We start from the raw sequence: 26,129 nt of genomic DNA, 5'->3' as shown, positions 1-26,129 counted from the left end.
TAGTCCTTTTTAATCGATTGTGAAACAAAATCTAAACGACATAATAAAAAGTCAACAGCACCACGGATTCCCAGACAGTCTCCCACACTGGTACTAGCGAGGCCTTAAGCTGTGTAACTTCTGCGATCTGACGAGAGCAGGCACATTCAGCTTAGAATGGCCATTGACCTTAAAAGCCTTAATCCATAGTCCTATTTAATCTATTGTGAAACAAAATCTAAACAACATAATAAAAAGTCAACCGCACCACGGATTCCCAGACAGTCTCCCACACTGGTACTAGGGAGGCGTTAAGCTGTGTAACTTCTGCGATCTAACGAGAGCAGGCACATTCAGCTTAGAATGGCCATTAACATTAAATGCTTTAATCCAAAGTCCTTTTTAATCGATTGTGAAACAAAATCTAAACGACATAATAAAAAGTCAACCGCACCACGGATTCCCAGACAGTCTCCCACACTTGTACTAGCGAGGCCTTAAGCTGTGTAACTTCTGCGATCTGACGAGAGAAGGAACATTCAGCTTAGAATGGCCATTGACATTAAAAGCTTTAATCCATAGTCCTATTTAATCTATTGTGAAACAAAATCTAAACAACATAATAAAAAGTCAACCGCACCACGGATTCCCAGACAGTCTCCCACACTGGTACTAGCGAGGCCTTAAGCTGTGTAACTTCTGCGATCTGACGAGAGCAGGGACATTCAGTTTAGACTGGCCATTGACATTAAATGCTTTAATCCATAGTCCTTTTTAATCGATTGTGAAACAAAATCTAAACGACATAATAAAAATTCAACCGCACCACGGATTCCCAGACAGTCTCCCACACTGGTACTAGCGAGTCCTTAAGCTGTGTAACTTCTGCGATCTGACGAGAGCAGGCACATTCAGCTTAGAATGGCCATTGACGTTAAATGCTTTAATCCATAGTCCTATTTAATCTATTGCGAAACAAAATCTAAACGACATAATAAAATGTCAACCGCACCACGGATTCCCAGACAGTCTCCCACACTGGTACTAGCGAGGCCTTAAGCTGTGTAACTTCTGCGATCTGATGAGAGCAGGCACATTCAGCTTAGAATGGCCATTGACATTAAATGTTTTAATCCATAGTCCTTTTTAATCGATTGTGAAACAAAATCTAAACGACATAATAAAAAGTCAACCGCACCACGGATTCCCAGACAGTCTCCCACACTGGTACTAGCGAGGCGTTAAGCTGTGTAACTTCTGCGATCTAACGAGGGCAGGCACATTCAGCTTAGAATGGCCATTGACATTAAATGCTTTAATCCATAGTCCTTTTTAATCGATTGTGAAACAAAATCTAAACGACATAATAAAAAGTCAACCGCACCACGGATTCCCAGACAGTCTCCCACACTGGTACTAGCGAGGCCTTAAGCTGTGTAACTTCTGCGATCTGACGAGAGAAGGGACATTCAGCTTAGAGTGGCCATTGACATTAAATGCTTTAATCCATAGTCCTTTTTAATCGATTGTGAAACAAAATCTAAACGACATAATAAAAATTCAACCGCACCACGGATTCCCAGACAGTCTCACACACTGGTACTAGCGAGGCCTTAAGCTGTGTAACTTCTGCGTTCTGACGAGAGATGGCACATTCAGCTTAGAATGGCCATTGACGTTAAATGCTTTAATCCATAGTCCTATTTAATCTATTGTGAAACAAAATCTAAACGACATAATAAAAAATCAACCGCACCACGGATTCCCAGACAGTCTCCCACACTGGTATTAGCGAGGCCTTAAGCTGTGTATTTTCTGCGATCTGACGAGAGCAGGCACATTCAGCTTAGAATGGCCATTGACATTAAATGCTTTAATCCATAGTCCTTTTTAATCGATTGTGAAACAAAATCTAAACGACATAATAAAAAGTCAACCGCACCACGGATTCCCAGACAGTCTCCCACACTGGTACTAGCGAGGCCTTAAGCTGTGTAACTTCTGCGATCTGACGAGAGCAGGCACATTCAGCTTAGAATGGCCATTGATATTAATTGCTTTAATCCATAGTCCTTTTTAATCGATTGTGAAACAAAATCTAAACGACATAATAAAAAGTCAACAGCACCACGGATTCCCAGACAGTCTCCCACACTGGTACTAGCGAGGCCTTAAGCTGTGTAACTTCTGCGAATTGACGAGAGCAGGGACATTCAGCTTAGAATGGCCATTGACATTAAATGCTTTAATCCATAGTCCTTTTTAATCGATTGTGAAACAAAATCTAAACGACATAATAAAAAGTCAACCGCACCACGGATTCCCAGACAGTCTCCCACACTGGTACTAGGGAGGCGTTAAGCTGGGTAACTTCTGCGTTCTGACGAGAGCAGGCACATTCAGCTTAGAATGGCTATTGACGTTAAATGCTTTAATCCATAGTCCTATTTAATCTATTGTGAAACATAATCTAAACGACATAATAAAAAGTCAACCGCACCACGGATTCCCAGACAGTCTCCCACACTGGTACTTGCGAGGCCTTAAGCTGTGTAACTTCTGCGATCTGACGAGAGCAGTCACATTCAGCTTAGAATGGCCATTGACATTAAATGCTTTAATCCATAGTCCTTTTTAATCTATTGTGAAAAAAAAAAATCTAAACGACATAATAAAAAGTCAACCGCACCACGGATTCCCAGACAGTCTCCCACACTGGTACTAGCGAGGGCTTAAGCTGTGTAACTTCTGCGATCTGACAAGAGCAGGCACATTCAGCTTAGAATGGCCATTGACATTAAATGCTTTAATCCATAGTCCTTTTTAATCGATTGTGAAACAAAATCTAAACGACATAATAAAAAGTCAACCGCACCACGCATTCCCAGACAGTCTCCCACACTGGTACTAGCAAGGGCTTAAGCTGTGTAACTTCTGCGATCTGACGAGAGCAGGCACATTCAGCTTAGAATGGCCATTGACATTAAATGCTTTAATCCATAGTCCTTTTTAATCGATTGTGAAACAAAATCTAAACGACATAATAAAAACTCAACCGCACCATGGATTCCCAGACAATCTCCCACACTGGTACTAGCGAGGGCTTAAGCTGTGTAACTTCTGCGATCTGACGAGAGCAGGCACATTCAGCTTAGAATGGACATTGACATTAAAAGCCTTAATCCATAGTCCTATTTAATCTATTGTGAAACAAAATCTAAACAACATAATAAAAAGTCAACCCCACCACGGATTCCCAGACAGTCTCCCACACTGGTACTAGCGAGGACTTAAGCTGTGTAACTTCTGCGATCTGACGAGAGCAGGCACATTCAGCTTAGAATGGCCATTGACATTAAATGCTTTAATCCATAGTCCTTTTTAATCGATTGTGAAACAAAATCTAAACGACATAATAAAAAGTCAACAGCTCCACGGATTCCCAGACAGTCTCCCACACTGGTACTAGCGAGGCCTTAAGCTGTATAACTTCTGCGATCTGACGAGAGCAGGGACATTCAGCTTAGAATGGCCATTGACATTAAATGCTTTAATCCATAGTCCTATTTAATCTATTGTGAAACAAAATCTAAACGACATAATAAAAAGTCAACCGCACCACGGATTCCCAGACAGTCTCCCACACTGGTACTAGCGAGGCCTTAAGCTGTGTCATTTCTGCGATCTGACGAGAGCAGGCACATTCAGCTTAGAATGGCCATTGACATTAAATGCTTTAATCCATAGTCCTTTTTAATCGATTGTGAAACAAAATCTAAACGACATAATATAAAGTCAACCGCACCACGGATTCCCAGACAGTCTACCACACTGGTACTAGCGAGGCCTTAAGCTGTGTAACTTCGGCGATCTGACGAGAGCAGGCACATTCAGCTTAGAATGGCCATTGACATTAAATGCTTTAATCCATAGTCCTTTTTAATCGATTGTGAAACAAAATCTAAACGACATAATAAAAAGTCAACCGCACCAAGGATTCCCAGACAGTCTCCCACACTTGTACTAGCGAGGCCTTAAGCTGTGTAACTTCTGCGATCTGACGAGAGCAGGCACATTCAGCTTAGAATGGCCATTGACTTTAAATGCTTTAATCCATAGTCCTTTTTAATCGATTGTGAAACAAAATCTAAACGACATAATAAAAAGTCAACCGCACCACGGATTCCCAGACAGTCTCCCACACTGGTACTAGCGAGGCCTTAAGCTGTGTAACTTCTGCGATCTGACGAGAGCAGGGACATTCAGCTTAGAATGGCCATTGACATTAAATGCTTTAATCCATAGTCCTTTTTAATCGATTGTGAAACAAAATCTAAACGACATAATAAAAATTCATCCACTCCACGGATTCCCAGACAGTCTCCCACACTGGTACTAGCGAGGCCTTAAGCTGTGTAACTTCTGCGATCTGACGAGAGCAGGCACATTCAGCTTAGAATGGCCATTGACGTTAAATGCTTTAATCCATAGTCCTATTTAATCTATTGTGAAACAAAATCTAAACGACATAATAAAAAGTCAACCGCACCACGGATTCCCAGACAGTCACCCACACTGGTACTAGCGATGAGTTAAGCTGTGTAACGTCTGCAATCTAACGAGAGCAGGCACATTCAGCTTAGAATGGCCATTGACATTAAATGCTTTAATCCATAGTCCTTTTTAATCGATTGTGAAACAAAATCTAAACGACATAATAAAAAGTCAACCGCACCACGGATTCCCAGACAGTCTCCCACACTGGTAGCAGCGAGGCCTTAAGCTGTGTAACTTCTGCGATCTGACGAGAGCAGGCACATTCAGCTTAGAATGGCCATTGACATTAAAAGCCTTAATCCATAGTCCTATTTAATCTATTGTGAAACAAAATCTAAACAACATAATAAAAAGTCAACCGCACCACGGATTCCCAGACAGTCTCCCACACTGGTACTAGCGAGGACTTAAGCTATGTAACTTCTGCGTTCTGACGAGAGCAGGCACATTCAGCTTAGAATGGCCATTGACGTTAAATGCTTTAATCCATAGTCCTTTTTAATCGATTGTGAAACAAAATCTAAACGACATAATAAAAATTCAACCGCACCACGGATTCCCAGACAGTCTCCAACGCTGGTACTAGCGAGGCCTTAAGCTGTGTAACTTCTGCGATCTAACGAGAGCAGGCACATTCAGCTTAGAATGGCCATTGACATTAAAAGCCTTAATCCATAGTCCTATTTAATCTATTGTGAAACAAAATCTAAACAACATAATTAAAACTCAACCGCACCACGGATTCCCAGACAGTCTCACACACTGGTACTAGCGAGGCCTTAAGCTGTGTAACTTCTGCGATCTGACGAGAGCAGGGACATTCAGCTTAGAATGGCCATTGACATTAAATGCTTTAATCCATAGTCCTTTTTAATCGATTGTGAAACAAAATCTAAACGACATAATAAAAATTCAACCGCAAGACGGATTCCCAGACAGTCTCCAACGCTGGTACTAGCGAGGCCTTAAGCTGTGTAACTTCTGCGTTCTGATGAGAGCAGGCACATTCAGCTTAGAATGGCCATTGACATTAAATGCTTTAATCCATAGTCCTATTTAATCTATTGTGAAACAAAATCTAAACGACATAATAAAAAGTCAACCGCACCACGGATTCCCAGACAGTCTCCCACACTGGTACTAGCGAGGCCTTAAGCTGTGTAACTTCTGCAATCTGACGAGGGCAGGCACATTCAGCTTAGAATGGCCATTGACATTAAATGCTTTAATCCATAGTCCTCTTTAATCGATTGTGAAACAAAATCTAAACGACATAATAAAAAGTCAACCGCACCACGGATTCCCAGACATTCTCCCACACTGGTACTAGCGAGGCCTTAAGCTGTGTAACTTCTGCGATCTGACGAGAGCAGGCACATTCGGCTTAGAATGGCCATTGACAATAAATGCTTTAATCCATAGTCCTTTTTAATCGATTGTGAAACAAAATCTAAACTACATAATAAAAATTCAACCGCACCACGGATTCCCAGACAGTCTGCCACACTGGTACTAGCGAGGCCTTAAGCTGTGTAACTTCTGCGATCTGACGAGAGCAGGCACATTCAGCTTAGAATGGCCATTGACATTAAAAGCCTTAATCCATAGTCCTATTTAATCTATTGTGAAACAAAATCTAAACAACATAATAAAAAGTCAACCACACCACGGATTCCCAGACAGTCTCCCACACTGGTACTAGCAAGGCCTTAAGCTGTGTAACTTCTGCGATCTGACGAGAGCAGGCACATTCAGCTTAGAATGGCCATTGACATTAAATGCTTTAATCCATAGTCCTTTTTAATCGATTGTGAAACAAAATCTAAACGACATAATAAAAAGTCAACCGCACCACGGATTCCCAGACAGTCTCCCACACTGGTACTAGCAAGGCCTTAAGCTGTGTAACTTCTGCGATCTGACGAGAGCAGGCACATTCAGCTTAGAATGGCCATTGACATTAAATGCTTTAATCCATAGTCCTTTTTAATTGATTGTGAAACAAAATCTAAACGACATAATAAAAAGTCAACCGCACCTCGGATTCCCAGACAGTCTCCCACACTGGTACTAGCGAGGCCTTAAGCTGTGTAATTTCTGCGTTCCGACGAGAGCAGGGACATTCAGCTTAGAATAGCCATTGACGTTAAATGCTTTAATCCATAGTCCTATTTAATCTATTGTGAAACAAAATCTAAACGACATAATAAAAAGTCAACCGCACCACGGATTCCCAGACAGTCTCCCACACTGGTACTAGCGAGGCCTTAAGCTGTGTAACTTCTGCGATCTGACGAGAGCAGGCACATTCAGCTTAGAATGGCCATTGACATTAAATGCTTTAATCCATAGTCCTTTTTAATCGATTGTGAAACAAAATCTAAACGACATAATAAAAAGTCAACCACACCACGGATTCCCAGACAGTCTCCCACACTGGTACTAGCGAGGCCTTAAGCTGTGTAACTTCTGCGATCTGACGAGAGCAGGCACATTCAGCTTAGAATGGCCATTGACATTAAAAGCCTTAATCCATAGTCCTATTTAATCTATTGTGAAACAAAATCTAAACAACATAATTAAAAGTCAACCGCACCACCGATTCCCAGACAGTCTCACACACTGGTACTAGCGAGGCCTTAAGCTGTGTAACTTCTGCGATCTGACGAGAGCAGGGACATTCAGCTTAGAATGGCCATTGGCATTAAATGCTTTAATCCATAGTCCTTTTTAATCGATTGTGAAACAAAATCTAAACGACATAATAAAAATTCAACCGCACCACGGATTCCCAGACAGTCTCCAACGCTGGTACTAGCGAGGCCTTAAGCTGTGTAACTTCTGCGTTCTGACGAGAGCAGGCACATTCAGCTTAGAATGGCCATTGACATTAAATGCTTTAATCCATAGTCCTATTTAATCTATTGTGAAACAAAATCTAAACGACATAATAAAAAGTCAACCGCACCACGGATTCCCAGACAGTCTCCCACACTGGTACTAGCGAGGACTTAAGCTGTGTAACTTCTGCGATCTGACGAGAGCAGGCACATTCAGCTTAGAATGGCCATTGACATTAAATGTTTTAATCCATAGTCCTCTTTAATCGATTGTGAAACAAAATCTAAACGACATAATAAAAAGTCAACCGCACCACGGATTCCCAGACAGTCTCCCACACTGGTACTAGCGAGGCCTTAAGCTGTGTAACTTCTGCGATCTGACGAGAGCAGGCACATTCGGCTTAGAATGGCCATTGACAATAAATGCTTTAATCCATAGTCCTTTTTAATCGATTGTGAAACAAAATCTAAACAACATAATAAAAAGTCAACCGCACCACGGATTCCCAGACAGTCTCCCACACTGGTACTAGCGAGGCGTTAAGCTGTGTAACTTCTGCAATCTAACGAGAGCAGGCACATTCAGCTTAGAATGGCCATTGACATTAAATGCTTTAATCCATAGTCCTTTTTAATCGATTGTGAAACAAAATCTAAACGACATAATAAAAAGTCAACCGCACCACGGATTCCCAGACAGTCTCCCACACTGGTACTAACGAGGCCTTAAGCTGCGTAACTTCTGCGATCTGACGAGAGCAGGCACATTCAGCTTAGAATGGCCATTGCCATTAAAAGCCTTAATCCATAGTCCTATTTAATCTATTGTGAAACAAAATCTAAACAACATAATAAAAAGTCAACCGCACCACGGATTCCCAGACAGTCTCCCACACTGGTATTAGCGAGGCCTTAAGCTGTGTAACTTCTGCGATCTGACGAGAGCAGGCACATTCAGCTTAGAATGGCCATTGACATTAAAAGCCTTAATCCATAGTCCTATTTAATCTATTGTGAAACAAAATCTAAACAACATAATAAAAAGTCAACCGCACCACGGATTCCCAGACAGTCTCCCACACTGGTACTAGCGAGGCCTTAAGCTGTGTAACTTCTGCGTTCTGACAAGAGCAGGCACATTCAGCTTAGAATGGCCATTGACATTAAATGCTTTAATCCATAGTCCTATTTAATCTATTGTGAAACAAAATCTAAACGACATAATAAAAAGTAAACCGCACCACGGATTCCCAGACAGTCTCCCACACTGGTACTAGCAAGGACTTAAGCTGTGTAACTTCTGCGATCTGACGAGAGCAGGTACATTCAGCTTAGAATGGACATTGACATTAAATGCTTTAATCCATAGTCCTTTTTAATTGATTGTGAAACAAAATCTAAACGACATAATAAAAAGTCAACCGCACCTCGGATTCCCAGACAGTCTCCCACACTGGTACTAGCGAGGCCTTAAGCTGTGTAATTTCTGCGTTCTGACGAGAGCAGGGACATTCAGCTTAGAATGGCCATTGACGTTAAATGCTTTAATCCATAGTCCTATTTAATCTATTGTGAAACAAAATCTAAACGACATAATAAAAAGTCAACCGCACCACGGATTCCCAGACAGTCTCCCACACTGGTACTAGCGAGGCCTTAAGCTGTGTAACTTCTGCGATCTGACGAGAGCAGGCACATTCAGCTTAGAATGGCCATTGACATTAAATGCTTTAATCCATAGTCCTTTTTAATCGATTGTGAAACAAAATCTAAACGACATAATAAAAAGTCAACCGCACCACGGATTTACAGACAGTCTCCCACACTGGTACTAGCGAGGCCTTAAGCTGTGTAACTTCTGCGATCTGACGAGAGCAGGCACATTCAGCTTAGAATGGCCATTGACATTAAATGCTTTAATCCATAGTCCTTTTTAATCGATTGTGAAACAAAATCTAAACGACATAATAAAAAGGCAACCGCACCACGGATTCCCAGACAGTCTCCCACAATGGTACTAGCGAGGCCTTAAGCTGTGTAACTTCTGCGATCTGACGAGAGCAGGGACATTCAGCTCAGAATGGCCATTGACGTTAAATGCTTTAATCCATAGTCCTATTTAATCTATTGTGAAACAAAATCTAAACGACATAATAAAAAGTCAACCGCACCACGGATTCCCAGACAGTCTCCCACACTGGTACTAGCGAGGCCTTAAGCTGTGTAACTTCTGCGATCTGACGAGAGCAGGCACATTCAGCTTAGAATGGCCTTTGACATTAAATGCTTTAATCCATAGTCCTTTTTAATCGATTGTGAAACAAAATCTAAACGACATAATAAAAAGTCAACCGCACCACGGATTCCCAGACAGTCTCCCACACTGGTACTAGCGAGGCCTTAAGCTGTGTAACTTCTGCGATCTGACGAGAGCAGGGACATTCAGCTTAGAATGGCCATTGTCATTAAATGCTTTAATCCATAGTCCTTTTTAATCGATTGTGAAACAAAATCTAAACGACATAATAAAAAGTCAACCGCACCACGGATTCCCAGACAGTCTCCCACACTGGTACTAGCGAGGCCTTAAAGGAACAGTGTCATCACAAATATTTTATTTATATGTTAAAGATGTTAGTGCCTTAATATAAACGTTTATTTTCATTTGTGTGTTTGTGTTTTACTGTTTCTTTTTTTCACACTTTTTTTTCCCTATGGGGGCTGCCATTTTTTGTTCCATTTCTGTGTGTGTCGATTAACGACACACACAGACATGGAATACGGCAGCCACAGTCCCATAGGGACTGCGAACGGCTCCCGTCCCATTGACTGCCGTGTACGGCGTCTGTGTGGGAACTGCGCATGCGCCGCTCCCACACAGTCCTATTCGAAATTGGCGCCGTCCGGCGCCATTTTCCTGTGGACCGGAAGTCGCGGCCGGACAGTAATATTACTACTTCCGGTCGCGGCTTCCGGACAAGTGCACATGGAACAGCGGCAGCAAAGGGAGCGGACGGGCCGCGGCGGCAGGAGCAGGTAAGCGATTTCAATGTATGTTAGTGTTTGTGTGTGTTTACTACTGCATGTAAACCTACTACACTGTGGGTTACCTCAAAAAATGGCGACACACAGTGTAGGAGGTTATACCTTTCAAACCCCTCGTTTATCCCGGCACTAGCCAGGATAAAGGAGGGGGGGATGCTGAGCGCTCACTAGAGCGATAGCTTTTAACCCAATGTTGCAATGCTGCAATTTTGGGAACTAGCTCCAAACAGCTCCATCTAGTGACCAAAAATGGGTAGTATTATAAATTTGAAAAAATTTATAATATTTCCTGACTCGCGAAAAAAATAAAAAAAATTTGAACAATGTTTTATCACCCACACACTAAATGTTTAAATTTTAAAAAAAAAACATGTTTTTGGGGCGACACCATGCCTTTAAGCTGTGTAACTTCTGCGGTCTGACGAGAGCAGGTACATTCAGCTTAGAATGGCCATTGACATTAAATGCTTTAATCCATAGTCCTTTTTAATCGATTGTGAAACAAAATCTAAACAACATAATAAAAAGTCAACCGCACCACGGATTCCCAGACAGTCTCCCACACTGGTACTAGCAAGGCCTTAAGCTGTGTAACTTCTGCGATCTGACGAGAGCAGGGACATTCAGCTTAGAATGGCCATTGCCATTAAATGCTTTAATCCATAGTCCTTTTTAATCGATTGTGAAACAAAATCTAAACGACATAATAAAAATTCAACCGCACCACAGATTCCCAGACAGTCTCCCACACTGGTACTAGCGAGGCCTTAAGCTGTGTAACTTCTGCGATCTGACGAGAGCAGGGACATTCAGCTTAGAATGGCCATTGACACTAAATGCTTTAATACATAGTCCTTTTTAATCGATTGTGAAACAAAATCTAAACGACATAATAAAAAGTCAACCGCACCTCGGATTCCCAGACAGTCTCCCACACTGGTACTAGCGAGTCCTTAAGCTGTGTAACTTCTGCGATCTGACGAGAGCAGGGACATTCAGCTTAGAATGGTGATTGACATTAAATGCTTTAATCCATAGTCCTTTTTAATCGATTGTGAAACAAAATCTAAACGACATAATAAAAATTCAACCGCACCACGGATTCCCAGACAGTCTCCCACACTGGTACTAGCGAGGCCTTAAGCTGTGTAACTTCTGCGATCTGACGAGAGCAGGCACATTCAGCTTAGAATGGCCATTGACATTAAATGCTTTAATCCATAGTCCTTTTTAATCGATTGTGAAACAAAATCTAAACAACATAATAAAAAGTCAACCGCACCACGGATTCCCAGACAGTCTCCCACACAGGTACTAGCGAGGCCTTAAGCTGTGTAACTTCTGCGATCTACGAGAGCAGGCACATTCAGCTTAGAATGGCCATTGACATTAAATGCCTTAATCCATAGTCCTATTTAATCTATTGTGAAACAAAATCTAAACAACATAGTAAAAAGTCAACCGCACCACGTATTCCCAGACAGTCTCCCACACTGGTACTAGCGAGGCCTTAAGCTGTGTAACTTCTGCGATCTGACGAGAGCAGGCACATTCAGCTTAGAATGGCCATTGACATTAAATACTTTAATCCATAGTCCTTTTTAATCGATTGTGAAACAAAATCTAAACGACATAATAAAAAGTCAACCGCACCACGGATTCCCAGACAGTCTCCCACACTGGTACTAGCGAGGCGTTAAGCTGTGTAACTTCTGCGATCTAACGAGAGCAGGCACATTCAGCTTAGAATGGCCATTAACAATAAAAGCCTTAATCCATAGTCCTATTTAATCTATTGTGAAACAAAATCTAAACAACATAATAAAAAGTCAACCGCACCACAGATTCCCAGACAGTCTCCCACACTGGTACTAGCGAGGCGTTAAGCTGTGTAACTTCTGCGATCTAACAAGAGCAGGGACATTCAGCTTAGAATGGCCATTGACATTAAAGGCTTTAATCCATAGTCCTTTTTAATCGATTGTGAAACAAAATCTAAACGACACAATAAAAATTCAACCGCACCACGGATTCCCAGACAGTCTCCCACACTGGTACTAGCGAGGCCTTAAGCTGCGTAACTTCTGCGATCTGACGAGAGCAGGCACATTCAGCTTAGAATGGCCATTGACATTAAATCCTTTAATCCATAGTCCTATTTAATCTATTGTGAAACAAAATCTAAACAACATAATAAAAAGTCAACCGCACCACGGATTCCCAGACAGTCTCCCACACTGGTACTAGCGAGGCCTTAAGCTGTGTAACTTCTGCGATCTAAAGAGAGCAGGCACATTCAGCTTAGAATGGCCATTGACATTAAATGCTTTAATCCATAGTACTTTTTAATCGATTGTGAAACAAAATCTAAACGACATAATAAAAAGTCAACCGCACCACGGATTCCCAGACAGTCTCCCACACTGGTACTAGCGAGGCCTTAAGCTGTGTAACTTCTGCGATCTGACGAGATCAGGGACATTCAGCTTAGAATGGCCATTGACATTAAATGCTTTAATCCATAGTCCTTTTTAATCGATTGTGAAACAAAATCTAAACGACATAATAAAAAGTCAACCGCACCACGGATTCCCAGACAGTCTCCCACACTGGTACTAGCGAGTCCTTAAGCTGTGTAACTTCTGCGATCTGACGAGAGCAGGCACATTCAGCTTAGAATGGCCATTGACGTTAAATGCTTTAATCCATAGTCCTATTTAATCTATTGTGAAACAAAATCTAAACGACTTAATAAAAAGTCAACCGCAACACGGATTCCCAGACAGTCTCCCACACTTGTACTAGCGAGGCGTTAAGCTGTGTAACTTCTGCGATCTAACGAGAGCAGGCACATTCAGCTTAGAATGGCCATTGACATTAAATGCTTTAATCCATAGTCCTTTTTAATCGATTGTGAAACAAAATCTAAATGACATAATAAAAAGTCAACCGCACCACGGATTCCCAGACAGTCTCCCACACTGGTACTAGCGAGGCCTTAAACTGTGTAACTTCTGCGATCTGACGAGAGCAGGCACATTCAGCTTAGAATGGCCATTAACATTAAAAGCCTTAATCCATAGTCCTATTTAATCTATTGTGAAACAAAATCTAAACGACATAATAAAAAGGCAACCGCACCACGGATTCCCAGACAGTCTCCCACACTGGTACTAGCGATGCGTTAAGCTGTGTAACTTCTGCGATCTAACAAGAGCAGGGACATTCAGCTTAGAATGACCATTGACATTAAAGGATTTAATCCATAGTCCTTTTTAATCGATTGTGAAACAAAATCTAAACGACACAATAAAAATTCAACCGCACCACGGATTCCCAGACAGTCTCCCACACTGGTACTAGCGAGGCCTTAAGCTGTGTAACTTCTGCGTTCTGACCAGAGCAGGCACATTCAGCTTAGAATGGCCATTGACGTTAAATGCTTTAATCCATAGTCCTATTTAATCTATTGTGAAACAAAATCTAAACGACATAATCAAAAGTCAACCACACCACGGATTCCCAGACAGTCTCCCACACTGGTACTAGCGAGGCCTTAAGCTGTGTAACTTCTGCGATCTGACGAGAGCAGGCACATTCAGTTTAGAATGGCCATTGACATCAAATGCTTTAATCCATAGTACTTTTTAATCGATTGTGAAACAAAATCTAAACGACATAATAAAAAGTCAACCGCACCACGGATTCCCAGACAGTCTCCCACACTGGTACTAGCGAGGCCTTAAGCTGTGTAACTTCTGCGATCTGACGAGAGCAGGGACATTCAGCTTAGAATGGCCATTGACGTTAAATGCGTTAATCCATAGTCCTTTTTAATCGATTGTGAAACAAAATCTAAACGACATAATAAAAAGTCAACCGCACCACGGATTCCCAGACAGTCTCCCACACTGGTACTAGCGAGTCCTTAAGCTGTGTAACTTCTGCGATCTGACGAGAGCAGGCACATTCAGCTTAGAATGGCCATTGACGTTAAATGCTTTAATCCATAGTCCTATTTAATCTATTGTGAAACAAAATCGAAACGACTTAATAAAAAGTCAACCGCACCACGGATTCCCAGACAGTCTCCCACGCTGGTACTAGCGAGGCCTTAAGCTGTGTAACTTCTGCGATCTGACGAGAGCAGGCACATTCAGCTTAGAATGGCCATTGACATTAAATGCTTTAATCCATAGTCCTTTTTAATCGATTGTGAAACAAAATCTAAACGACATAATAAAAAGTCAACCGCACCACGTATTCCCAGACAGTCTCCCACACTGGTACTAGCGAGGCCTTAAGCTGTGTGACTTCTGCGATCTGACGAGAGCAGGCACATTCAGTTTAGAATGGCCATTAACATTAAAAGCCTTAATCCATAGTCCTATTTAATCTATTGTGAAACAAAATCTAAACGACATAATAAAAATTCAACCGCACCACGGATTCCCAGACAGTCTCCCACACTGGTACTAGCGAGGCCTTAAGCTGTGTAACTTCTGCGGTCTGACCAGAGCAGGCACATTCAGCTTAGAATGGCCATTGACGTTAAATGCTTTAATCCATAGTCCTATTTAATCTATTGTGAAACAAAATCTAAACGACATAATCAAAAGTCAACCACACCACGGATTCCCAGACAGTCTCCCACACTGGTACTAGCGAGGCCTTAAGCTGTGTAACTTCTGCGATCTGACGAGAGCAGGCACATTCAGCTTAGAATGGCCATTGACATTAAATGCTTTAATCCATAGTCCTTTTTAATCGATTGTGAAACAAAATCTAAACGACATAATAAAAAGTCAACCGTACCATGGATTCCCAGACAGTCTCCCACACTGGTACTAGCGAGGCCTTAAGCTGTGTAACTTCTGCGATCTGACGAGAGCAGGCACATTCAGCTTAGAATGGCCATTGACATTAAATGCTTTAATCAATAGTCCTATTTAATCTATTGTGAAACAAAATCTAAACGACATAATAAAAAGTCAACCGCACCACGGATTCCCAGACAGTCTCCCACACTGGTACTAGCGAGGCGTTAAGCTGTGTAACTTCTGCGATCTAACGAGAGCAGGCACATTCAGCTTAGAATGGCCATTGACATTAAATGCTTTAATCCATAGTCCTTTTTAATCGATTGTGAAACAAAATCTAAACGACATAATAAAAAGTCAACCGCACCACGGATTCCCAGACAGTCTCCCACACTGGTACTAGCGAGGCCTAAAGCTGTGTAACTTCTAGCGATCTGACGAGAGCAGGCACTTTCAGCTTAGAATGGCCATTAACATTAAAAGCCTTAATCCATAGTCCTATTTAATCTATTGTGAAACAAAATCTAAACAACATAATAAAAAGTCAACCGCACCACGAATTCCCAGACAGTCTCCCACACTGGTACTAGCGAGGGCTTAAGCTGTGTAACTTCTGCGATCTGACGAGAGCAGGCACATTCAGCTTAGAATGGACATTGACATTAAAAGCCTTAATCCATAGTCCTATTTAATCTATTGTGAAACAAAATCTAAACAACATAATAAAAAGTCAACCGCACCACGGATTCCCAGACAGTCTCCCACACTGGTACTAGCGAGGCCTTAAGCTGTGTAACTTCTGCGTTCTGACCAGAGCAGGCACATTCAGCTTAGAATGGCCATTGACGTTAAATGCTTTAATCCATAGTCCTATTTAATCTATTGTGAAACAAAATCTAAACGACATAATAAAAAGTCAACCACACCACGGATTCCCAGACAGTCTCCCACACTGGTACTAGCGAGGCCTTAAGCTGTGTAACTTCTGCGATCTGACGAGAGCAGGCACATTCAGCTTAGAATGGCCATTGACATTAAATGCTTTAATCCATAGTACTTTTTAATCGATTGTGAAACAAAATCTAAACGACATAATAAAAAGTCAACCGCACCACGGATTCCCAGACAGTCTCCCACACTGGTACTAGCGAGGCCTTAAGCTGTGTAATTTCTGCGATCTGACGAGAGCAGGGACATTCAGCTTAGAATGGCCATTGACATTAAATGCTTTAATCCATAGTCCTTTTTAATCGATTGTGAAACAAAATCTAAACGACATAATAAAAAGTCAACCGCACCACGGATTCCCAGACAGTCTCCCACACTGGTACTAGCGAGGCCTTAAGCTGTGTAACTTCTGCGATCTGACGAGAGCAGGCACATTCAGCTTAGAATGGCCATTGACAATAAATGCTTTAATCCATAGTCCTTTTTAATCGATTGTGAAACAAAATCTAAACGACATAATAAAAAGTCAACCGCACCATGGATTCCCAGACAGTCTCCCACACTGGTACTAGCGAGGCCTTAAGCTGTGTAACTTCTGCGATCCGACGAGAGCAGGGACATTCAGCTTAGAATGGCCATTGACATTAAATGCTTTAATCCATAGTCCTTTTTAATCGATTGTGAAACAAAATCTAAACGACATAATAAAAAGTCTACCGCACCACGGATTCCCAGACAGTCTCCCACACTGGTACTAGCGAGGCCTTAAGCTGTGTAATTTCTGCGATCTGACGAGAGCAGGGACATTCAGCTTTGAATGGCTACTGACATTAAACGCTTTAATCCATAGTCCTTTTTAATCGATTGTGAAACAAAATCTAAACGACATAATAAAAAGTCAACCGCACCACGGATTCCCAGACAGTCTCCCACACTGGTACTAGCGAGGCCTTAAGCTGTGTAACTTCTGCGATCTGACGAGAGCAGGCACATTCAGCTTAGAATGGCCATTGACGTTAAATGCTTTAATCCATAGTCCTATTTAATCTATGGTGAAACAAAATCTAAACGACTTAATAAAAAGTCAACCGCACCACGGATTCCCAGACAGTCTCCCACACTGGTACTAGCGAGGCCTTAAGCTGTGTAACTTCTGCGATCTGACGAGAGCAGGCACATTCAGCTTAGAATGGCCATTGACAATAAATGCTTTAATCCATAGTCCTTTTTAATCGATTGTGAAACAAAATCTAAACGACATAATAAAAAGTCAACCGCACCATGGATTCCCAGACAGTCTCCCACACTGGTACTAGCGAGGCCTTAAGCTGTGTAACTTCTGCGATCCGACGAGAGCAGGGACATTCAGCTTAGAATGGCCATTGACATTAAATGCTTTAATCCATAGTCCTTTTTAATCGATTGTGAAACAAAATCTAAACGACATAATAAAAATTCAACCCCACCACGGATTCCCAGACAGTCTCCCACACTGGTACTAGCGAGGACTTAAGCTGTGTAACTTCTGCGATCTGACGAGAGCAGGCACATTCAGCTTAGAATGGCCATTGACATTAAATCCTTTAATCCATAGTCCTATTTAATCTATTGTGAAACAAAATCTAAACGACATAATAAAAAGTCAACCGCACCACGGATTCCCAGACAGTCTCCCACACTGGTACTAGCGAGGCGTTAAGCTGTGTAACTTCTGCGATCTAACGAGAGCAGGCACATTCAGCTTAGAATGGCCATTGACATTAAATGCTTTAATCCATAGTCCTTTTTAATCGATTGTGAAACAAAATCTAAACGACATAATAAAAAGTCAACCGCACCACGGATTCACAGACAGTCTCCCACACTGGTATTAGCGAGGCCTTAAGCTGTGTAACTTCTGCGATCTGACGAGAGCAGGGACATTCAGCTTAGAATGGCCATTGACATTAAACGCTTTAATCCATAGTCCTTTTTAATCGATTGTGAAACAAAATCTAAACGACATAATAAATATTCAACCGCACCACGTATTCCCAGACAGTCTCCCACACTGGTACTAGCGAGGCCTTAAGCTGTGTAACTTCTGCGATCTGACGAGAGCATGCACATTCAGCTTAGAATTGCCATTGACGTTAAATGCTTTAATCCATAGTCCTATTTAATCGATTGTGAAACAAAATCTAAACGACATAATAAAAAGTCAACCGCACCACGGATTCCCAGACAGTCTCCCACACTGGTACTAGCGAGACCTTAAGCTGTATAACTTCTGCGATCTGACGAGAGCAGGCACATTCAGCTTAGAATGGCCATTGACATTAAAAGCCTTAATCCATAGTCCTATTTAATCTATTGTGAAACAAAATCTAAACAACATAATAAAAAGTCAACCGCACCACGGATTCCCAGACAGTCTCCCACACTCGTACTAGCGAGGCCTTAAGCTGTGTAACTTCTGCGATCTGACGAGAGCAGGCACATTCAGCTTAGAATTGCCATTGACGTTAAATGCTTTAATCCATAGTCCTATTTAATCTATTGTGAAACAAAATCTAAACAACATAATAAAAAGTCAACCGCACCACGGATTCCCAGACAGTCTCCCACACTGGTACTAGCGAGGCGTTAAGCTGTGTAACTTCTGCGATCTAACGAGAGCAGGCACATTCAGCTTAGAATGGCCATTGACATTAAATGCTTTAATCCATAGTCCTTTTTAATCGATTGTGAAACAAAATCTAAACGACATAATAAAAAGTAAACCGCACCACGGATTCCCAGACAGTCTCCCACACTGGTACTAGCGAGGCCTTAAGCTGTGTAACTTCTGCGATCTGACGAGAGCAGGCACATTCAGCTTAGAATGGCCATTGACATTAAAGCCTTAATCCATAGTCCTATTTAATCTACTGTGAAACAAAATTTAAACAACATAATAAAAAGTCAACCGCACCACGGATTCCCAGACAGTCTCCCACACTGGTACTAGCAAGGCATTAAGCTGTGTAACTTCTGCGATCTAACGAGAGCAGGCACATTCAGCTTAGAATGGCCATTGACATTAAATGCTTTAATCCATAGTCCTTTTTAATCGATTGTGAAACAAAATCTAAACGACATAATAAAAAGTAAACCGCACCACGGATTCCCAGACAGTCTCCCACACTGGTACTAGCGAGGCCTTAAGCTGTGTAACTTCTGCGATCTGACGAGAGCAGGCACATTCAGCTTAGAATGGCCATTGACATTAAAAGCCTTAATCCATAGTCCTATTTAATCTATTGTGAAACAAAATCTAAACGACATAATAAAAAGTCAACCGCACCACGGATTCCCAGACAGTCTCCCACACTGGTACTAGCGAGGCCTTAAGCTGTGTAACTTCTGCAATCTGACGAGAGCAGGCACATTCAGCTTAGAATGGCCATTGACGTTAAATGCTTTAATCCATAGTCTTATTTAATCGATTGTGAAACAAAATCTAAACGACATAATAAAAAGTCAACCGCACCACGGATTCCCAGACAGTCTCCCACACTGGTACTAGCGAGGCCTTAAGCTGTGTAACTTCTGCGATCTGACGAGAGCAGGGACATTCAGCTTAGAATGGCCATTGACATTAAAGCCTTAATCCATAGTCCTATTTAATCTACTGTGAAACAAAATCTAAACAACATAATAAAAAGTCAACCGCACCACGGATTCCCAGACAGTCTCCCACCCTGGTACTAGCGAGGCCTTAAGCTGTGTAACTTCTGCGATCTGACGAGAGCAGGCACATTCAGCTTAGAATGGCCATTGACATTAAATGCTTTAATCCATAGTCCTTTTTAATCGATTGTGAAACAAAATCTAAACGACATAATAAAAAGTCAACCTCACCACGGATTCCCAAACAGTCTCCCACACTGGTACTAGCGAGGCCTTAAGCTGTGTAACTTCTGCGATCTGACGAGAGCAGGCACATTCAGCTTAGAATAGCCATTGACATTAAATGCTTTAATCCATAGTCCTTTTTAATCGATTGTGAAACAAAATCTAAACGACATAATAAAAAGGCAAGCGCACCACGGATTCCCAGACAGTCTCCCACACTGGTACTAGCGAGGCCTTAAGCTGTGTAACTTCTGCGTTCTGACGAGAGCAGGCACATTCAGCTTAGAATGGCCATTGACGTTAAATGCTTTAATCCATAGTCCTATTTAATCTATTGTGAAACAAAATCTAAACGACATAATAAAAAGTCAACCGCACCACGGATTCCCAGACAGTCTCCCACACTGGTACTAGCGAGGCCTTAAGCGGTGTAACTTCTGCGATCTGACGAGAGCAGGCACATTCAGCTTAGAATGGCCATTGACATTAAATGCTTTAATTCATAGTCCTTTTTAATCGATTGTGAAACAAAATCTAAACGACATAATAAAAAGTCAACCGCACCACGGATTCCCAGACAGTCTCCCACACTGGTACTAGTGAGGCCTTAAGCTGTGTAACTTCTGCGATCTGACGAGAGCAGGGACATTCAGCTTAGAATGGCCATTGACATTAAATGCTTTAATCCATAGTCCTTTTTAATCGATTGTGAAACAAAATCGAAACAACATAATAAAAAGTCAACTGCACCACGGATTCCCAGACAGTCTCCCACACTGGTACTAGCGAGGCCTTAGGCTGTGTAACTTCTGCGATCTGACGAGAGCAGGGGCATTCAGCTTAGAATGGCCATTGACATTAAATGCTTTAATCCATAGTCCTTTTTAATCGATTGTGAAACAAAATCTAAACGACATAATAAAAATTCAACGCACCACGGATTCCCAGACAGTCTCCCACACTGGTACTAGCGAGGCCTTAAGCTGTGTAACTTTTGCGATCTAACGAGAGCAGGCACACTCAGCTTAGAATGGCCATTGACATTAAAAGCCTTAATCCATAGTCCTATTTAATCTATTGTGAAACAAAATCTAAACAACATAATAAAAAGTCAACCTCACCACGGATTCCCAGACAGTCTCCCACACTCGTACTAGCAAGGCCTTAAGCTGTGTAACTTCTGCCATCTGACGAGAGCAGGGACATTCAGCTTAGAATGGCCATTGACATTAAATTCTTTAATCCATAGTCCTTTTTAATCAATTGTGAAACAAAATCTAAACGACATAACAAAAAGTCAACTGCACCACGGATTCCCAGACAGTCTCCCACACTGGTACTAGCGAGGGCTTAAGCTGTGTAACTTCTGCGATCTGACGAGAGCAGGCACATTCAGCTTAGAATGGCCATTGACGTTAAATGCTTTAATCCATAGTCCTATTTAATCTATTGTGAAACAAAATCTAAACGACATAATAAAAAGTCAACCGCACCATGGATTCCCAGACAGTCTCCCACACTCGTACTAGCGAGGCCTTAAGCTGTGTAACTTCTGCGACCTAACGAGAGCAGGCACATTCAGCTTAGAATGGCCATTGACATTAAATGCTTTAATCCATAGTCCTATTTAATCTATTGTGAAACAAAATCTAAACGACATAATAAAAAGTCAACCGCACCACGGATTCCCAGACAGTCTCCCACCCTGGTACTAGCGAGGCCTTAAGCTGTGTAACTTCTGCGATCTGACGAGAGCAGGCACATTCAGCTTAGAATGGCCATTGACATTAAATGCTTTAATCCATAGTCCTTTTTAATCGATTGTGAAACAAAATCTAAACGACATAATAAAAAGTCAACCGCACCACGGATTCCCAAACAGTCTCCCACACTGGTACTAGCGAGGCCTTAAGCTGTGTAACTTCTGCGATCTGACGAGAGCAGGCACATTCAGCTTAGAATAGCCATTGACATTAAATGCTTTAATCCATAGTCCTTTTTAATCGATTGTGAAACAAAATCTAAACGACATAATAAAAAGGCAAGCGCACCACGGATTCCCAGACAGTCTCCCACACTGGTACTAGCGAGGCCTTAAGCTGTGTAACTTCTGCGTTCTGACGAGAGCAGGCACATTCAGCTTAGAATGGCCATTGACGTTAAATGCTTTAATCCATAGTCCTATTTAATCTATTGTGAAACAAAATCTAAACGACATAATAAAAAGTCAACCTCACCACAGATTCCCAGACAGTCTCCCACACTCGTACTAGCAAGGCCTTAAGCTGTGTAACTTCTGCCATCTGACGAGAGCAGGGACATTCAGCTTAGAATGGCCATTGACATTAAATTCTTTAATCCATAGTCCTTTTTAATCAATTGTGAAACAAAATCTAAACGACATAACAAAAAGTCAACTGCACCACGGATTCCCAGACAGTCTCCCACACTAGCACTAGCGAGGGCTTAAGCTGTGTAACTTCTGCGATCTGACGAGAGCAGGCACATTCAGCTTAGAATGGCCATTGACGTTAAATGCTTTAATCCATAGTCCTATTTAATCTATTGTGAAACAAAATCTAAACGACATAATGAAAAGTCAACCTCACCATGGATTCCCAGACAGTCTCCCACACTCGTACTAGCGAGGCCTTAAGCTGTGTAACTTCTGCGACCTAACGAGAGCAGGCACATTCAGCTTAGAATGGCCATCGACATTAAATGCTTTAATCCATAGTCCTTTTTAATCGATTGTGAAACAAAATCTAAACGACATAATAAAAATTCAACCGCACCACGTATTCCCAGACAGTCTCCCACACTGGTACTAGCGAGGCTTTAAGATGTGTAACTTCTGCGATCTGACGAGAGCAGGCACATTTAGCTTAGAATGGCCATTGACATTAAAAGCCTTAATCCATAGTCCTATTTAATCTATTGTGAAACAAAATCTAAACGACATAATAAAAAGTCAACCACACCACGGATTCCCAGACAGTCTCCCACACTAGTACTAGCGAGGCGTTAAGCTGTGTAACTTCTGCGATCTAACGAGAGCAGGCACATTCAGCTTAGAATGGCCATTGACATTAAATGCTTTAATCCATAGTCCTTTTTAATCGATTGTGAAACAAAATCTAAACGACATAATAAAAATTCAACCGCACCACGGATTCCCAGACACTCTCCCACACTGGTACTAGCGAGGCCTTAAGCTGTGTAACTTCTGCGTTCTGACGAGAGCAGGCACATTCATCTTAGAATGGCCATTGACGTTAAATGCTTTAATCCATAGTCCTTTTTAATCAATTGTGAAACAAAATCTAAACGACATAATAAAAGTCAACCGCACCACGGATTCCCAGACAGTCTCCCACACAGGTACTGGTGAGGCCTTAAGCTGTGTAACTTCTGCGATCTGACGAGAGCAGGCACATTCAGCTTAGAATGGCCATTGACGTTAAATGCTTTAATCCATAGTCCTATTTAATCTATTGTGAAACAAAATCTAAACGACATAATAAAAAGTCAACCGCACCACGGATTCCCAGACAGTCTCCCACACTGGTACTAGCGAGGCGTTAAGCTGTGTAACTTCTGCGAACTAACGAGAGAAGGCAAATTCAGCTTAGAATGGCCATTGACATTAAAAGCCTTAATCCAAAGTCCTATTTAATCTATTGTGAAACAAAATCTAAACAACATAATAAAAAGGCAACTGCACCACGGATTCCCAGACTGGTACTAGCGAGGCCTTAAGCTGTGTAACTTCTGCGTTCTGACGAGAGCAGGCACATTCAGCTTAGAATGGCCATTGACATTAAATGCTTTAATCCATAGTCCTTTTTAATCGATTGTGAAACAAAATCTAAACGACATAATAAAAAGTCAACCGCACCACAGATTCCCAGACAGTCTCCCACACTGGTACTAGCGAGGCCTTAAGCTGTGTAACTTCTGCAATCTGACGAGAGCAGGGACATTAAATGCTTTAATCCATAGTCCTTTTTAATCGATTGTGAAACAAAATCTAAATGACATAATAAATATTCAACCGCACCACTGATTCCCAGACAGTCTCCCACACTGGTACTAGCGAGGCCTTAAGCTGTGTAACTTCTGCGATCTGACGAGAGCAGGCACATTCAGCTTAGAATGGCCATTGACGTTAAATGCTTTAATCCATAGTCCTATTTAATCTATTGTGAAACAAAATCTAAACGACATAATAAAAAGTCAACCGCACCACGGATTCCCAGACAGCCTCCCACACTGGTACTAGCGAGGCGTTAAGCTGTGTAACTTCTGCGATCTAACGAGAGCAGGCACATTCAGCTTAGAATGGCCATTGACATTAAATGCTTTAATCCATAGTCCTTTTTAATCGATTGTGAAACAAAATCTAAACGACATAATAAAAAGTCAACCGCACCACGGATTCCCAGACAGTCTCCCACACTGGTACTAGCGAGGCCTTAAGCTGTGTAACTTCCGCGATCTGACGAGAGCAGGCACATTCAGCTTAGAATGGCCATTGACATTAAATGCGTTAATCCATAGTCCTTTTTAATCGATTGTGAAACAAAATCTAAACGACATAATAAAAAGTCAACCGCACCACGGATTCCAAGACAGTCTCCCACACTGGTACTAGCGAGGCCTTAAGCTGTGTAACTTCTGCAATCTGACGAGAGCAGGCACATTTAGCTTAGAATGGCCATTGACATTAAATGCTTTAATCCATAGTCCTTTTTAATCGATTGTGAAACAAAATCTAAACGACATAATAAAAAGTCAACCGCTCCACGGATTCCCAGACAGTCTCCCACACTGGTACTAGCGAGGCCTTAAGCTGAGTAACTCCTGCGATCTGACGAGAGCAGGCACATTCAGCTTAGAATGGCCATTGACATTAAATGATTTAATCCATAGTCCTTTTTAATCGATTGTGAAACAAAATCTAAACGACATAATAAAAAGTCAACCGCACCACGGATTCCCAGACAGTCTCCCACACTGGTACTAGCGAGGCCTTAAGCTGTGTAACTTCTGCGATCTGACGAGAGCAGGGACATTCAGCTTAGAATGGCCATTGACATTAAATGCTTTAATCCATAGTCCATTTTAATCGATTGTGAAACAAAATCTAAACGACATAATAAAAATTCAACCGCACCACGGATTCCCAGACAGTCTCCCACACTGGTACTAGCGAGGCCTTAAGCTGTGTAACTTCTGCGATCTGACGAGAGCAGGCACATTCAGCTTAGAATGGCCATTGAGGTTAAATGCTTTAATCCATAGTCCTATTTAATCTATTGTGAAACAAAATCTAAACGACATAATAAAAAGTCAACCGCACCACGGATTCCCAGACAGTCTCCCACACTGGTACTAGCGAGGCCTTAAGCTGTGTAACTTCTGCGATCTGACGAGAGCAGGCACATTCAGCTTAGAATGGCCATTGACGTTAAATGCTTTAATCCATAGTCCTATTTAATCTATTGTGAAACAAAATCGAAACTACATAATAAAAAGTCAACCGCACCACGGATTCCCAGACAGTCTCCCACACTGGTACTAGCGAGGCCTTATGCTGCGTAACTTCTGCGATCTGACGAGAGAAGGGACATTCAGCTTAGAATGGCCATTGACATTAAATGCTTTAATCCATAGTCCTTTTTAATCGATTGTGAAACAAAATCTAAACGACATAATAAAAAGTCAACCGCACCACGGATTCCCAGACAGTCTCCCACACTGGTACTAGCGAGGCCTTAAGCTGTGTAACTTCTGCGATCTGACGAGAGCAGGGACATTCAGCTTAGAACGGCCATTGACATTAAATGCTTTAATCCATAGTCCTTTTTAATCGATTGTGAAACAAAATCTAAACGACATAATAAAAATTCAACCGCACCATGGATTCCCAGACAGTCTCCCACACTGGTACTAGCGAGGCCTTAAGCTGTGTAACTTCTGCGTTCTGACGAGAGCAGGTACGTTCAGCTTAGAATGGCCATTGACGTTAAATGCTTTAATCCATAGTCCTTTTTAATCA

The 26,129-nt window shown here is 41.8% G+C and overlaps 114 pseudogenes; all 114 read right to left on the bottom strand.

Moving 5' to 3' along the window:
• Positions 1-49: 49 nt before the first annotated feature.
• LOC142708605 (5S ribosomal RNA) lies at positions 50-168 on the bottom strand (annotated as a pseudogene).
• A 253-nt stretch (positions 169-421) lies between these two features.
• Positions 422-540, bottom strand: LOC142708945 (5S ribosomal RNA; annotated as a pseudogene).
• Positions 541-607: 67 nt separating this feature from the next.
• LOC142708876 (5S ribosomal RNA) lies at positions 608-726 on the bottom strand (annotated as a pseudogene).
• Positions 727-793: 67 nt separating this feature from the next.
• On the bottom strand, positions 794-912 carry LOC142708939 (5S ribosomal RNA; annotated as a pseudogene).
• A 67-nt stretch (positions 913-979) lies between these two features.
• LOC142708660 (5S ribosomal RNA) lies at positions 980-1,098 on the bottom strand (annotated as a pseudogene).
• A 67-nt stretch (positions 1,099-1,165) lies between these two features.
• On the bottom strand, positions 1,166-1,284 carry LOC142708965 (5S ribosomal RNA; annotated as a pseudogene).
• Positions 1,285-1,351: 67 nt separating this feature from the next.
• On the bottom strand, positions 1,352-1,470 carry LOC142708950 (5S ribosomal RNA; annotated as a pseudogene).
• A 253-nt stretch (positions 1,471-1,723) lies between these two features.
• Positions 1,724-1,842, bottom strand: LOC142708912 (5S ribosomal RNA; annotated as a pseudogene).
• A 67-nt stretch (positions 1,843-1,909) lies between these two features.
• LOC142708668 (5S ribosomal RNA) lies at positions 1,910-2,028 on the bottom strand (annotated as a pseudogene).
• A 67-nt stretch (positions 2,029-2,095) lies between these two features.
• On the bottom strand, positions 2,096-2,214 carry LOC142708797 (5S ribosomal RNA; annotated as a pseudogene).
• Positions 2,215-2,281: 67 nt separating this feature from the next.
• LOC142708960 (5S ribosomal RNA) lies at positions 2,282-2,400 on the bottom strand (annotated as a pseudogene).
• A 67-nt stretch (positions 2,401-2,467) lies between these two features.
• On the bottom strand, positions 2,468-2,586 carry LOC142708790 (5S ribosomal RNA; annotated as a pseudogene).
• Positions 2,587-2,656: 70 nt separating this feature from the next.
• LOC142708905 (5S ribosomal RNA) lies at positions 2,657-2,775 on the bottom strand (annotated as a pseudogene).
• A 67-nt stretch (positions 2,776-2,842) lies between these two features.
• Positions 2,843-2,961, bottom strand: LOC142708870 (5S ribosomal RNA; annotated as a pseudogene).
• A 253-nt stretch (positions 2,962-3,214) lies between these two features.
• On the bottom strand, positions 3,215-3,333 carry LOC142708910 (5S ribosomal RNA; annotated as a pseudogene).
• A 67-nt stretch (positions 3,334-3,400) lies between these two features.
• Positions 3,401-3,519, bottom strand: LOC142708986 (5S ribosomal RNA; annotated as a pseudogene).
• Positions 3,520-3,586: 67 nt separating this feature from the next.
• LOC142708635 (5S ribosomal RNA) lies at positions 3,587-3,705 on the bottom strand (annotated as a pseudogene).
• Positions 3,706-3,772: 67 nt separating this feature from the next.
• On the bottom strand, positions 3,773-3,891 carry LOC142708829 (5S ribosomal RNA; annotated as a pseudogene).
• A 67-nt stretch (positions 3,892-3,958) lies between these two features.
• Positions 3,959-4,077, bottom strand: LOC142708862 (5S ribosomal RNA; annotated as a pseudogene).
• A 67-nt stretch (positions 4,078-4,144) lies between these two features.
• LOC142708626 (5S ribosomal RNA) lies at positions 4,145-4,263 on the bottom strand (annotated as a pseudogene).
• Positions 4,264-4,702: 439 nt separating this feature from the next.
• LOC142708830 (5S ribosomal RNA) lies at positions 4,703-4,821 on the bottom strand (annotated as a pseudogene).
• A 67-nt stretch (positions 4,822-4,888) lies between these two features.
• Positions 4,889-5,007, bottom strand: LOC142708777 (5S ribosomal RNA; annotated as a pseudogene).
• Positions 5,008-5,074: 67 nt separating this feature from the next.
• On the bottom strand, positions 5,075-5,193 carry LOC142708824 (5S ribosomal RNA; annotated as a pseudogene).
• Positions 5,194-5,260: 67 nt separating this feature from the next.
• On the bottom strand, positions 5,261-5,379 carry LOC142708961 (5S ribosomal RNA; annotated as a pseudogene).
• A 253-nt stretch (positions 5,380-5,632) lies between these two features.
• On the bottom strand, positions 5,633-5,751 carry LOC142708867 (5S ribosomal RNA; annotated as a pseudogene).
• A 67-nt stretch (positions 5,752-5,818) lies between these two features.
• On the bottom strand, positions 5,819-5,937 carry LOC142708928 (5S ribosomal RNA; annotated as a pseudogene).
• Positions 5,938-6,004: 67 nt separating this feature from the next.
• Positions 6,005-6,123, bottom strand: LOC142708865 (5S ribosomal RNA; annotated as a pseudogene).
• Positions 6,124-6,190: 67 nt separating this feature from the next.
• On the bottom strand, positions 6,191-6,309 carry LOC142708725 (5S ribosomal RNA; annotated as a pseudogene).
• A 67-nt stretch (positions 6,310-6,376) lies between these two features.
• Positions 6,377-6,495, bottom strand: LOC142708642 (5S ribosomal RNA; annotated as a pseudogene).
• A 67-nt stretch (positions 6,496-6,562) lies between these two features.
• On the bottom strand, positions 6,563-6,681 carry LOC142708677 (5S ribosomal RNA; annotated as a pseudogene).
• A 67-nt stretch (positions 6,682-6,748) lies between these two features.
• On the bottom strand, positions 6,749-6,867 carry LOC142708967 (5S ribosomal RNA; annotated as a pseudogene).
• A 67-nt stretch (positions 6,868-6,934) lies between these two features.
• Positions 6,935-7,053, bottom strand: LOC142708647 (5S ribosomal RNA; annotated as a pseudogene).
• A 253-nt stretch (positions 7,054-7,306) lies between these two features.
• Positions 7,307-7,425, bottom strand: LOC142708750 (5S ribosomal RNA; annotated as a pseudogene).
• Positions 7,426-7,492: 67 nt separating this feature from the next.
• Positions 7,493-7,611, bottom strand: LOC142708713 (5S ribosomal RNA; annotated as a pseudogene).
• Positions 7,612-7,678: 67 nt separating this feature from the next.
• LOC142708682 (5S ribosomal RNA) lies at positions 7,679-7,797 on the bottom strand (annotated as a pseudogene).
• A 67-nt stretch (positions 7,798-7,864) lies between these two features.
• LOC142708958 (5S ribosomal RNA) lies at positions 7,865-7,983 on the bottom strand (annotated as a pseudogene).
• Positions 7,984-8,050: 67 nt separating this feature from the next.
• LOC142708607 (5S ribosomal RNA) lies at positions 8,051-8,169 on the bottom strand (annotated as a pseudogene).
• Positions 8,170-8,236: 67 nt separating this feature from the next.
• On the bottom strand, positions 8,237-8,355 carry LOC142708724 (5S ribosomal RNA; annotated as a pseudogene).
• Positions 8,356-8,422: 67 nt separating this feature from the next.
• Positions 8,423-8,541, bottom strand: LOC142708662 (5S ribosomal RNA; annotated as a pseudogene).
• A 253-nt stretch (positions 8,542-8,794) lies between these two features.
• On the bottom strand, positions 8,795-8,913 carry LOC142708684 (5S ribosomal RNA; annotated as a pseudogene).
• Positions 8,914-8,980: 67 nt separating this feature from the next.
• On the bottom strand, positions 8,981-9,099 carry LOC142708954 (5S ribosomal RNA; annotated as a pseudogene).
• Positions 9,100-9,166: 67 nt separating this feature from the next.
• On the bottom strand, positions 9,167-9,285 carry LOC142708854 (5S ribosomal RNA; annotated as a pseudogene).
• A 67-nt stretch (positions 9,286-9,352) lies between these two features.
• LOC142708764 (5S ribosomal RNA) lies at positions 9,353-9,471 on the bottom strand (annotated as a pseudogene).
• Positions 9,472-9,538: 67 nt separating this feature from the next.
• On the bottom strand, positions 9,539-9,657 carry LOC142708719 (5S ribosomal RNA; annotated as a pseudogene).
• Positions 9,658-9,724: 67 nt separating this feature from the next.
• Positions 9,725-9,843, bottom strand: LOC142708715 (5S ribosomal RNA; annotated as a pseudogene).
• Positions 9,844-10,950: 1,107 nt separating this feature from the next.
• LOC142708804 (5S ribosomal RNA) lies at positions 10,951-11,069 on the bottom strand (annotated as a pseudogene).
• Positions 11,070-11,136: 67 nt separating this feature from the next.
• Positions 11,137-11,255, bottom strand: LOC142708809 (5S ribosomal RNA; annotated as a pseudogene).
• A 67-nt stretch (positions 11,256-11,322) lies between these two features.
• Positions 11,323-11,441, bottom strand: LOC142708884 (5S ribosomal RNA; annotated as a pseudogene).
• Positions 11,442-11,508: 67 nt separating this feature from the next.
• Positions 11,509-11,627, bottom strand: LOC142708705 (5S ribosomal RNA; annotated as a pseudogene).
• A 67-nt stretch (positions 11,628-11,694) lies between these two features.
• On the bottom strand, positions 11,695-11,812 carry LOC142708874 (5S ribosomal RNA; annotated as a pseudogene).
• Positions 11,813-11,879: 67 nt separating this feature from the next.
• Positions 11,880-11,998, bottom strand: LOC142708636 (5S ribosomal RNA; annotated as a pseudogene).
• Positions 11,999-12,065: 67 nt separating this feature from the next.
• Positions 12,066-12,184, bottom strand: LOC142708915 (5S ribosomal RNA; annotated as a pseudogene).
• Positions 12,185-12,437: 253 nt separating this feature from the next.
• Positions 12,438-12,556, bottom strand: LOC142708639 (5S ribosomal RNA; annotated as a pseudogene).
• A 67-nt stretch (positions 12,557-12,623) lies between these two features.
• LOC142708659 (5S ribosomal RNA) lies at positions 12,624-12,742 on the bottom strand (annotated as a pseudogene).
• A 67-nt stretch (positions 12,743-12,809) lies between these two features.
• LOC142708751 (5S ribosomal RNA) lies at positions 12,810-12,928 on the bottom strand (annotated as a pseudogene).
• Positions 12,929-12,995: 67 nt separating this feature from the next.
• LOC142708799 (5S ribosomal RNA) lies at positions 12,996-13,114 on the bottom strand (annotated as a pseudogene).
• Positions 13,115-13,367: 253 nt separating this feature from the next.
• LOC142708702 (5S ribosomal RNA) lies at positions 13,368-13,486 on the bottom strand (annotated as a pseudogene).
• A 253-nt stretch (positions 13,487-13,739) lies between these two features.
• LOC142708832 (5S ribosomal RNA) lies at positions 13,740-13,858 on the bottom strand (annotated as a pseudogene).
• Positions 13,859-13,925: 67 nt separating this feature from the next.
• LOC142708787 (5S ribosomal RNA) lies at positions 13,926-14,044 on the bottom strand (annotated as a pseudogene).
• A 67-nt stretch (positions 14,045-14,111) lies between these two features.
• Positions 14,112-14,230, bottom strand: LOC142708625 (5S ribosomal RNA; annotated as a pseudogene).
• Positions 14,231-14,297: 67 nt separating this feature from the next.
• On the bottom strand, positions 14,298-14,416 carry LOC142708798 (5S ribosomal RNA; annotated as a pseudogene).
• A 67-nt stretch (positions 14,417-14,483) lies between these two features.
• Positions 14,484-14,602, bottom strand: LOC142708985 (5S ribosomal RNA; annotated as a pseudogene).
• A 67-nt stretch (positions 14,603-14,669) lies between these two features.
• Positions 14,670-14,788, bottom strand: LOC142708812 (5S ribosomal RNA; annotated as a pseudogene).
• Positions 14,789-14,855: 67 nt separating this feature from the next.
• LOC142708941 (5S ribosomal RNA) lies at positions 14,856-14,974 on the bottom strand (annotated as a pseudogene).
• Positions 14,975-15,041: 67 nt separating this feature from the next.
• Positions 15,042-15,160, bottom strand: LOC142708646 (5S ribosomal RNA; annotated as a pseudogene).
• Positions 15,161-15,227: 67 nt separating this feature from the next.
• Positions 15,228-15,346, bottom strand: LOC142708823 (5S ribosomal RNA; annotated as a pseudogene).
• Positions 15,347-15,413: 67 nt separating this feature from the next.
• Positions 15,414-15,532, bottom strand: LOC142708848 (5S ribosomal RNA; annotated as a pseudogene).
• Positions 15,533-15,599: 67 nt separating this feature from the next.
• Positions 15,600-15,719, bottom strand: LOC142708925 (5S ribosomal RNA; annotated as a pseudogene).
• A 67-nt stretch (positions 15,720-15,786) lies between these two features.
• On the bottom strand, positions 15,787-15,905 carry LOC142708895 (5S ribosomal RNA; annotated as a pseudogene).
• A 67-nt stretch (positions 15,906-15,972) lies between these two features.
• Positions 15,973-16,091, bottom strand: LOC142708709 (5S ribosomal RNA; annotated as a pseudogene).
• Positions 16,092-16,158: 67 nt separating this feature from the next.
• LOC142708644 (5S ribosomal RNA) lies at positions 16,159-16,277 on the bottom strand (annotated as a pseudogene).
• A 67-nt stretch (positions 16,278-16,344) lies between these two features.
• On the bottom strand, positions 16,345-16,463 carry LOC142708610 (5S ribosomal RNA; annotated as a pseudogene).
• Positions 16,464-16,530: 67 nt separating this feature from the next.
• On the bottom strand, positions 16,531-16,649 carry LOC142708942 (5S ribosomal RNA; annotated as a pseudogene).
• A 67-nt stretch (positions 16,650-16,716) lies between these two features.
• Positions 16,717-16,835, bottom strand: LOC142708859 (5S ribosomal RNA; annotated as a pseudogene).
• Positions 16,836-16,902: 67 nt separating this feature from the next.
• On the bottom strand, positions 16,903-17,021 carry LOC142708920 (5S ribosomal RNA; annotated as a pseudogene).
• A 67-nt stretch (positions 17,022-17,088) lies between these two features.
• Positions 17,089-17,207, bottom strand: LOC142708930 (5S ribosomal RNA; annotated as a pseudogene).
• Positions 17,208-17,274: 67 nt separating this feature from the next.
• Positions 17,275-17,393, bottom strand: LOC142708918 (5S ribosomal RNA; annotated as a pseudogene).
• Positions 17,394-17,460: 67 nt separating this feature from the next.
• Positions 17,461-17,579, bottom strand: LOC142708858 (5S ribosomal RNA; annotated as a pseudogene).
• Positions 17,580-17,832: 253 nt separating this feature from the next.
• LOC142708847 (5S ribosomal RNA) lies at positions 17,833-17,951 on the bottom strand (annotated as a pseudogene).
• Positions 17,952-18,018: 67 nt separating this feature from the next.
• LOC142708897 (5S ribosomal RNA) lies at positions 18,019-18,137 on the bottom strand (annotated as a pseudogene).
• Positions 18,138-18,204: 67 nt separating this feature from the next.
• LOC142708934 (5S ribosomal RNA) lies at positions 18,205-18,323 on the bottom strand (annotated as a pseudogene).
• Positions 18,324-18,390: 67 nt separating this feature from the next.
• Positions 18,391-18,509, bottom strand: LOC142708685 (5S ribosomal RNA; annotated as a pseudogene).
• A 67-nt stretch (positions 18,510-18,576) lies between these two features.
• Positions 18,577-18,695, bottom strand: LOC142708785 (5S ribosomal RNA; annotated as a pseudogene).
• A 67-nt stretch (positions 18,696-18,762) lies between these two features.
• Positions 18,763-18,881, bottom strand: LOC142708846 (5S ribosomal RNA; annotated as a pseudogene).
• Positions 18,882-18,948: 67 nt separating this feature from the next.
• On the bottom strand, positions 18,949-19,067 carry LOC142708675 (5S ribosomal RNA; annotated as a pseudogene).
• A 66-nt stretch (positions 19,068-19,133) lies between these two features.
• Positions 19,134-19,252, bottom strand: LOC142708901 (5S ribosomal RNA; annotated as a pseudogene).
• Positions 19,253-19,319: 67 nt separating this feature from the next.
• Positions 19,320-19,438, bottom strand: LOC142708674 (5S ribosomal RNA; annotated as a pseudogene).
• Positions 19,439-19,505: 67 nt separating this feature from the next.
• LOC142708704 (5S ribosomal RNA) lies at positions 19,506-19,624 on the bottom strand (annotated as a pseudogene).
• Positions 19,625-19,691: 67 nt separating this feature from the next.
• On the bottom strand, positions 19,692-19,810 carry LOC142708622 (5S ribosomal RNA; annotated as a pseudogene).
• Positions 19,811-19,876: 66 nt separating this feature from the next.
• LOC142708850 (5S ribosomal RNA) lies at positions 19,877-19,995 on the bottom strand (annotated as a pseudogene).
• A 67-nt stretch (positions 19,996-20,062) lies between these two features.
• On the bottom strand, positions 20,063-20,181 carry LOC142708825 (5S ribosomal RNA; annotated as a pseudogene).
• A 67-nt stretch (positions 20,182-20,248) lies between these two features.
• Positions 20,249-20,367, bottom strand: LOC142708776 (5S ribosomal RNA; annotated as a pseudogene).
• A 67-nt stretch (positions 20,368-20,434) lies between these two features.
• LOC142708718 (5S ribosomal RNA) lies at positions 20,435-20,553 on the bottom strand (annotated as a pseudogene).
• Positions 20,554-20,620: 67 nt separating this feature from the next.
• LOC142708643 (5S ribosomal RNA) lies at positions 20,621-20,739 on the bottom strand (annotated as a pseudogene).
• Positions 20,740-20,806: 67 nt separating this feature from the next.
• Positions 20,807-20,925, bottom strand: LOC142708669 (5S ribosomal RNA; annotated as a pseudogene).
• A 438-nt stretch (positions 20,926-21,363) lies between these two features.
• LOC142708765 (5S ribosomal RNA) lies at positions 21,364-21,482 on the bottom strand (annotated as a pseudogene).
• A 67-nt stretch (positions 21,483-21,549) lies between these two features.
• Positions 21,550-21,668, bottom strand: LOC142708970 (5S ribosomal RNA; annotated as a pseudogene).
• Positions 21,669-21,735: 67 nt separating this feature from the next.
• Positions 21,736-21,854, bottom strand: LOC142708727 (5S ribosomal RNA; annotated as a pseudogene).
• A 67-nt stretch (positions 21,855-21,921) lies between these two features.
• On the bottom strand, positions 21,922-22,040 carry LOC142708653 (5S ribosomal RNA; annotated as a pseudogene).
• A 67-nt stretch (positions 22,041-22,107) lies between these two features.
• Positions 22,108-22,226, bottom strand: LOC142708775 (5S ribosomal RNA; annotated as a pseudogene).
• Positions 22,227-22,479: 253 nt separating this feature from the next.
• Positions 22,480-22,598, bottom strand: LOC142708907 (5S ribosomal RNA; annotated as a pseudogene).
• A 439-nt stretch (positions 22,599-23,037) lies between these two features.
• LOC142708909 (5S ribosomal RNA) lies at positions 23,038-23,156 on the bottom strand (annotated as a pseudogene).
• Positions 23,157-23,408: 252 nt separating this feature from the next.
• Positions 23,409-23,527, bottom strand: LOC142708699 (5S ribosomal RNA; annotated as a pseudogene).
• A 589-nt stretch (positions 23,528-24,116) lies between these two features.
• Positions 24,117-24,235, bottom strand: LOC142708803 (5S ribosomal RNA; annotated as a pseudogene).
• A 67-nt stretch (positions 24,236-24,302) lies between these two features.
• Positions 24,303-24,421, bottom strand: LOC142708946 (5S ribosomal RNA; annotated as a pseudogene).
• A 67-nt stretch (positions 24,422-24,488) lies between these two features.
• LOC142708640 (5S ribosomal RNA) lies at positions 24,489-24,607 on the bottom strand (annotated as a pseudogene).
• A 67-nt stretch (positions 24,608-24,674) lies between these two features.
• On the bottom strand, positions 24,675-24,793 carry LOC142708948 (5S ribosomal RNA; annotated as a pseudogene).
• A 67-nt stretch (positions 24,794-24,860) lies between these two features.
• On the bottom strand, positions 24,861-24,979 carry LOC142708861 (5S ribosomal RNA; annotated as a pseudogene).
• Positions 24,980-25,046: 67 nt separating this feature from the next.
• On the bottom strand, positions 25,047-25,165 carry LOC142708621 (5S ribosomal RNA; annotated as a pseudogene).
• A 67-nt stretch (positions 25,166-25,232) lies between these two features.
• Positions 25,233-25,351, bottom strand: LOC142708697 (5S ribosomal RNA; annotated as a pseudogene).
• Positions 25,352-25,418: 67 nt separating this feature from the next.
• Positions 25,419-25,537, bottom strand: LOC142708906 (5S ribosomal RNA; annotated as a pseudogene).
• Positions 25,538-25,604: 67 nt separating this feature from the next.
• Positions 25,605-25,723, bottom strand: LOC142708951 (5S ribosomal RNA; annotated as a pseudogene).
• A 67-nt stretch (positions 25,724-25,790) lies between these two features.
• LOC142708729 (5S ribosomal RNA) lies at positions 25,791-25,909 on the bottom strand (annotated as a pseudogene).
• Positions 25,910-25,976: 67 nt separating this feature from the next.
• Positions 25,977-26,095, bottom strand: LOC142708772 (5S ribosomal RNA; annotated as a pseudogene).
• Between the last annotated feature and the right edge of the window lie 34 nt (positions 26,096-26,129).

Source organism: Rhinoderma darwinii, unplaced genomic scaffold, assembly GCF_050947455.1.
Source record: "Rhinoderma darwinii isolate aRhiDar2 unplaced genomic scaffold, aRhiDar2.hap1 Scaffold_4014, whole genome shotgun sequence".
Lineage (NCBI taxonomy): Eukaryota > Metazoa > Chordata > Amphibia > Anura > Rhinodermatidae > Rhinoderma > Rhinoderma darwinii.
Note: the sequence above shows the minus strand (reverse complement) of the source record. Positions and strands in the feature narration are given on the sequence as shown.